Below are 6,581 nucleotides of genomic sequence, written 5' to 3' on the forward strand. Positions count from 1 at the left end.
GAATTTATATGCTTATTTTGGCTTAGAAATTGACCACATTTGAGCAGCATGGAAGCTTTCAGGAGGTAACCCTTAGGACCCTGAAGCTCTAGGTCTAGTTGAAATTTCAAGCACAAGCCTCATAAGCACAGTCATCAGTAACAAGGGCCCATCATTGGACCATCCTTCTACACTGGTCTTTGCCCTTGTACTTGGAGGATTGTTGCTGTTCCTTTGGGGAATGCAACAGAGCTCCCCAGGATGGGAACTCAGGACACTCTCAGTAGTAGTGTGAAACTCCACCCACTATGTCAATACCCGATATACATCCTAACATATCTATATACCCCTATATGCATACCCTGGAAAACTTCTTCCCACCAATGCATCCCCTATTACTGACACCCCATACCAAAGCTCCTCCCCTGCCATAGTTGAACTGCTCTATGATCTAAAACTTCTTCAAAAATGAAGCCTAATATATTGACAAATTCAATTAAAAGGAAAATGAAATAGTAATGTTAGGTTTAAAGATTAGAAATAAAATACATAATAATTTAGAAAAACTAAAAGTAAAAACAAAATTGGGGAAATAAAAATGAAAAATATATTAAAATTTTTTTCACATTTTGCCTTTCATCACTGTAATAGGCATGTCCCTGTATGTACAGTGGCAAGGCAATCTCGTCCATTTTTTTATCAGTGTCTTAAATCTTTTTTTTATTATGTCCTAAAAAAATTTTTGGGTCACAGTAAAGTAACATATAGAATACAGGGGGCTCCCACATAAACAACATCTTCCCTCTCATATCTCCTCCCCAGAAATTATCTTTTTACATGTGGATGTAACATTTGCTACAACTAATGTACAAATATTGAAACATAGCTACCAACCATGGTTACATTATGTTTTACATTTTAGACTGTATACTCATAAATTTTGGTTTACATTATGTTTTACATTATGATATACATTTTAGACCATACACCTCTACAAATTTTTGGTAAAATTTAATATGGCCTACATCCATCACCACATGATCATGTAAAACACCTCTATTGCCCACCAGTTACCCCCTCTTCCACCTACTCTATTCCTCTCCCCTCCCCACCCAGAGCCCAAGTGACAACCAAGCTTCACTGCCTGAAAGACAAAATCCATAGATAAATGAAGCAATGTTGAGGGCTTGACACACTAGCCTGTCCTCCCCCATTGGGAGCCACCCATGCTCCCAAGAGATAACCTCCTCTCTGTTTGAGAACATCAGTCCTCCATGGATACTGGAACAACAACTTCCTGCTAATTGTATGGGTCTCCACCCTTTGATATAGCACATTATGAAAAGATGAGCACTCACACACTCCCTAGAAGCCTGCCCCAGGTTAACCCTGTACCAGATGGCCCCCATAACACCTTAAACAAGTAACCCTTCCTTATTGTATTTTGTAAAGAGTTCTCAAAATTATTGTTTCAACCACATACCTGACAATCTCCCATGTTCACCTGCTCCCCCCACAAACCTCCCCCCAATCCCATGGACCATCTGACCCATACTCCCAATCTTAGCCCCCCTCAAGCCTGCAAAGCCCAACCCAATAGTATCCCTATATACCTGTCTTATCCATTCAATGTACAACTACTTACCTCCACTTTATCATAGATTTCACCCATGTGGTCTTTGGATCAAAACCTTCCTCCTCCCCTCCATTTCCTGTAAGCCTATCTTCCAGTCTCTAACTCTCTGAGACAACTTAACTTCCTTAATTCATATCAGAGAGGTTATGCAGTATTTGTCCTTCAGTGCCTGTTTGCTTCAGTCAACATAAGGTCCTCAAGATTCATCCATGTTATCCCGTGTATTAGTACTGCATTCCTTTTTACAGCTGAGTAGTATTCCATTGTATTTATATACCACCTTTTGTTTATCCATTCATCTGTTGATGGGAATTTGGGTTGATTCCAACTTTTGGCAATAATGAATAATGCCACTATGAAAATTGGTGTGCATATATCAGTTCATGTCCTTGTTTTCAATACTTCTGGGTATATATCTTGAGATGGAATTGCTGAATCATATGAGAAATCTATAACTATTTTTTTGAGGAGCCACCAAACTTTGCTCCACAATGGCTGGATCCTTCTACATTCCCACCAGCAGTGGACAAGCTTTCCCATTCCTCCACATCCTCTCCAACACTTGTAATCCTCTGTTTTTTTTTAAGTAGCTGCCAGTCTAATGGGTATAAGATGGTATCTTATTATAGTTTTGATTTGCATTTCCCTAATAGTGATGTTGAGCATCTTTTCATGTGCTTTTTAGCCATTTGTATTTCTTCTTTGGGGAAACGCCGACTGGTGATGCAAATAGAAAAGGATCTTGAATAAAAGGGGGATATGGTAAAGACAAATGACTCTCTATGGCTAAGAGACTTCAAAATGAGTCAGGAAGGCATCAGAGGGGTCTTGCTTACACACATCTCAGCAGAAACTCAGAGACAGCCAAAGTAGACACAACCCCAGGTAGTGGTGTTCCTGAGAGCTACGGAGACACCCAGGTCCTATGGTCATGGCAGATAGCTCTAGAGTTCAGTGCTTTGCCAGTGGGCCCTACTTTAGAATTTGTGCTCCTAAGTGTGATGGAGTTGGACTGAGATGTGACTACTCTACACATGACTCTTCTGTCACTTTTACTGAACCTGTGGTTGGTGCTGGGGCTGGTGTATGCCCAGGGGACTTGAATCTCTAGACTGTCCATGTACCCACTGGGCCTTGAGCCTCAGTGGAGTTATAACACCTATTTTCCAGTTCATTGGACTTACCCAGGTCAGCTAACAAGGAGGTAAGGATGGTCAAGCACCACACCAGGGAACCAAGAAAAGGGAGAAGAAAAAGAGGTGTGATATGGGGGCATTTGGGGGATTTGGAGTTGTCCTGAGTGAAGCTGCAGGGACCAATGCAGGACATTATATATCCTGCCATAAACTACTGAATGCACTGGAGAAAGTGTAAACTACAACATAAACTACAATCCCTGCTGTGTAGCAGTGCTCAAAATGTATTTATCAAATGCAATGAATGTGCCACACTAATTAAAGAAATTGTTGATGTGGGAGGAATTGGGGGCTGTGGGGAGTAGGTTACATGGAAACCTCTTATATTTTTAATGTAATATTTTGTGTGACCTATGTATCTTTTTTAAAAAGATAAAGTCTATTTCATGTAAAAAAAAAGTATGGGAGATTCCTACAGATTCCACCATCTAAAGTACACATGAATTAACAAAGCCTCCAATGTACTTGCCACTTCTTGCTCAGCTGATTTGATTAGCATGTTGTCATCAATATAATGGACCATCTTGATGTTCTGCAAAACAGAAAGATACCTAGGTCTCTTAAAACTATATTATGGAAGAAGCTGGAACAAAAGGAGACCAATGGCTGTCTCGAGGAGTTAAAAGAACAATTAAAAGAACTTGCCAGGCAGTCTGATTGTGATCTGAAGGTCCTTCAAATTTTTGGACAGATTACAGGTGAAGTACTTAAGCAATTAAATGAAGGAAAATTCATTGTTAAAGCTACAATGAGTTGTCATTGATGGCTTGGCAAAAGTGAGCTGAAACCAGGAACAAGAGTTGCTTTGCATATGGCTACACTCTCATGAGCTATTTACTGAGAAAGGCTGATACAGAACAGATCTGGGAATAAAGACAGGTAATAGAAATACCTCTTACAAACCCAGAATTATTCCAGCATGTAGAATTAATACCTTCAAAAGGCTGTTTGTTATATGTACCACCTGGTGTTACATGCACCACCTGGTACAGGGAAAACACTAGGCATAAGCTGTTGCTAGCCAGCTGGACTGCAATTTATTAAAGGTTCTATCTAGTTCTATTGTAGAAAAGCACATTGGTGAAAGTGCTCATTTGATCAGAGAAATGTTTAATTATGCCAGGGACCATGATTTTTATTGATGAAATAGATACTATTGGTGGTCATCAGTTTTCAGAGGGTACTTCAGCTGATAGAGAGATTCAGAGAACTTTAATGGAATTACTGAATCAAGTAAATGGATTTGATACTCTGCATAGAATTAAAATGATCATGGCTACAAACAGACCAGATACTCTGGATCCTGCTTTACTGTATCCAACAAGATCAGCTAGAAAAATACATAATGACTTACCAAATGAACAAACAAGATTATATATATTCAAAATCCATGCATGTCCCATTACAAAACATGGTGAAATAGATTATGAAGTAATTGGGAAACATTCAAGTGGTTTTAATGAAGCAAACCTGAGAAATGCTTGCACAGAAGCAGGTGTGTTTATAATTCATGCTGATCATGATTTTTGTAGTATAGGAAAACTTCATGAAAGCAATCAGAAAAGTGGCTGATTCCAACAAGCTAGAGTTTAAACTAAACTACGAATACTGTAAGGTTTTTGATAGCTGCATGACAGACATTGGCTTAATGTAAAAATAAAGGTTAAGGAAATTAATGTATGTGTCAGCAATGATCTTATTAAAAGTGTATGAATAAAAATATGTATGAATAACATCATGAAAATTAGTAATTAAAAAATTCTACTTCTAAGATTAGTACAGAGAAATTTGTTGGTGCTGCATTTATTGCAGCATAGGTTAAAAAAAAGAATGTATTGAAGCTTTTCATATTTGCTGTGTGAGCATTTTGTAAAACTTTGAAAATGGTTTGAGATAGTAGTACAAGAGAATATTTCTTGACTTATTTTATACCATTTGTTTTCCTCATCCTAAAAAAGTTGAATAAAATCTGTTTTGATTCAGTTCTCCTATAAACATTTTTGTCTTTTCTAGTCACCATGATTCTTTAGTAAGTAAGCTATTTATTTGACAGCCAAAATAAAGTTGTATTTAGATTTTAGACCTTTGAATTTTATTTTAAAACATTACCTACCCTGGGCGGTGGACTTGGCCCAGTGGTTAGGGCATCCATCTACCACATGGGAGGTCCACGGTTCAAACCCCGGGCCTCGTTGGCCCGTGTGGAGCTGGCCCATGCACAGTGCTGATGAGCACAAGGGGTGCCGTGCCATGCATGCAGGGGTGTCCCCCATGTAGGGGAGCCCCACGTGCAAGGAGTGCACCCCTAAGGAGAGCTGCCCAGGATTGGTGCTGCACACACGGAGAGCTGACACAAGATGAATCAACAAAAAGAAACAGATTCCCGTGCCGCTGACAATAACAGAAGCGGACAAAAAAGACGCAGCAAATAGACACAGAGAACAGACAAACGGGGGGGTGGGGGTTGGGGGGTGGGGGGGCGGAAGAGAAATAAATTAAAAAATCTTAAAAAAAAAAAATTAACTATCCTGTATCCATAAAATCATCTTGCTATGTTTAACATGGATGTATGTGTAAGTAGGTAACTGAAATAATACATGCACATCCATACCATTTTTTAAAATTATGAATAAAAGTACTTTTTGCTAATAAAAAAACTACAATATGACAAAGGGCAAATTTGTGAAAGTATACTATTGTCTATTCCAAGAGAATGCTGTTTCTAATTCTTTCTGAATGAGATAGGAAAAAATATTTACCAAATAAATGGCCACATGTCATATACCTGAGGCTGTGTTAATTTGTTCTAGCAAAGATAGCACTTTTGGTTCAACAGTTGCAATTAAAGTTACTGCTTGGTTGAATTTCCATTGTAATCCTCCAGGATCTGACTGGCTTTCCTATGGGACAACTAGTGAATTAAATGGAGGTATGGTAGGGACCACTATTTGGGTATCTTTTTGCCAGCACCAACCCTCCAAAGCATAATATAATTTTTTATATACTGTTTTGGCCTGGTACTGAGCAATTTAGTGCCTTCCCCACTACAACAGCTCTTACTCTACAAGTCAAGGAACCAGCATGGTGGTTGGTGCAAGTACGTCCATTCCAATTATACATTCAGGAACTAGTGTAATGACCACTGAATGAGTCCTTGGATTCAGTGGACCCACAGTGAGACAGATCTGGACTGGGACTTCACTTATTTCCTAACTCCCACATGACCCCATGCAAGCAAAAGGACCATCAGGACTGTAGATGTCAATGGCAGCTCAGACTCTATGTCCAACAGTCCTTAAACTGTTTTAGTATTTCTTTTTTTCTGGTGTGATTATGGAAATAAATGACCATATGTAGCTTTGGAAAAGGGCTGAGAGAGTCATTGCATGTATATGACTGAGATGTTGCACAGTTCTTCCTCCTGGAATTTTTATTAAAGCAGCCTTTGTGAATGGAATGTCCCCCAAGCTCTCCCAGTAGGGAACAGTTTGGGGTTAGGCAAGTAGCTTACACATAATAGAACCTTTAAAACACCTTCTTGAGCCTTTAGACTCCATTCTTTACCGTATATTATAGAAATTCTTGCATTTTTAACTTACATGATAGTAGAGGAGTACCTAGGACAAAGTGCCTTGTTTGTATTACATACACAATAAATATTTGTTAATTGATTGACCCCATAAGTGTTGGATTTTGGTGGTGATGGGGTCACCCAGAGGAGTGGCCCATGAGTAGGGATTATTATCAAGTGAGGTAGATACACTGATACC

General features: G+C 39.0%; 1 pseudogene; it reads left to right on the forward strand.

Moving 5' to 3' along the window:
* Nucleotides 1-1,325: 1,325 nt before the first annotated feature.
* LOC101420932 (26S proteasome regulatory subunit 10B-like) lies at nucleotides 1,326-4,465 on the forward strand (annotated as a pseudogene).
* The last annotated feature ends 2,116 nt before the right edge of the window (nucleotides 4,466-6,581 follow it).

Source organism: Dasypus novemcinctus, chromosome 3 (genome assembly GCF_030445035.2).
Source record: "Dasypus novemcinctus isolate mDasNov1 chromosome 3, mDasNov1.1.hap2, whole genome shotgun sequence".
Classification (NCBI taxonomy): domain Eukaryota; kingdom Metazoa; phylum Chordata; class Mammalia; order Cingulata; family Dasypodidae; genus Dasypus; species Dasypus novemcinctus.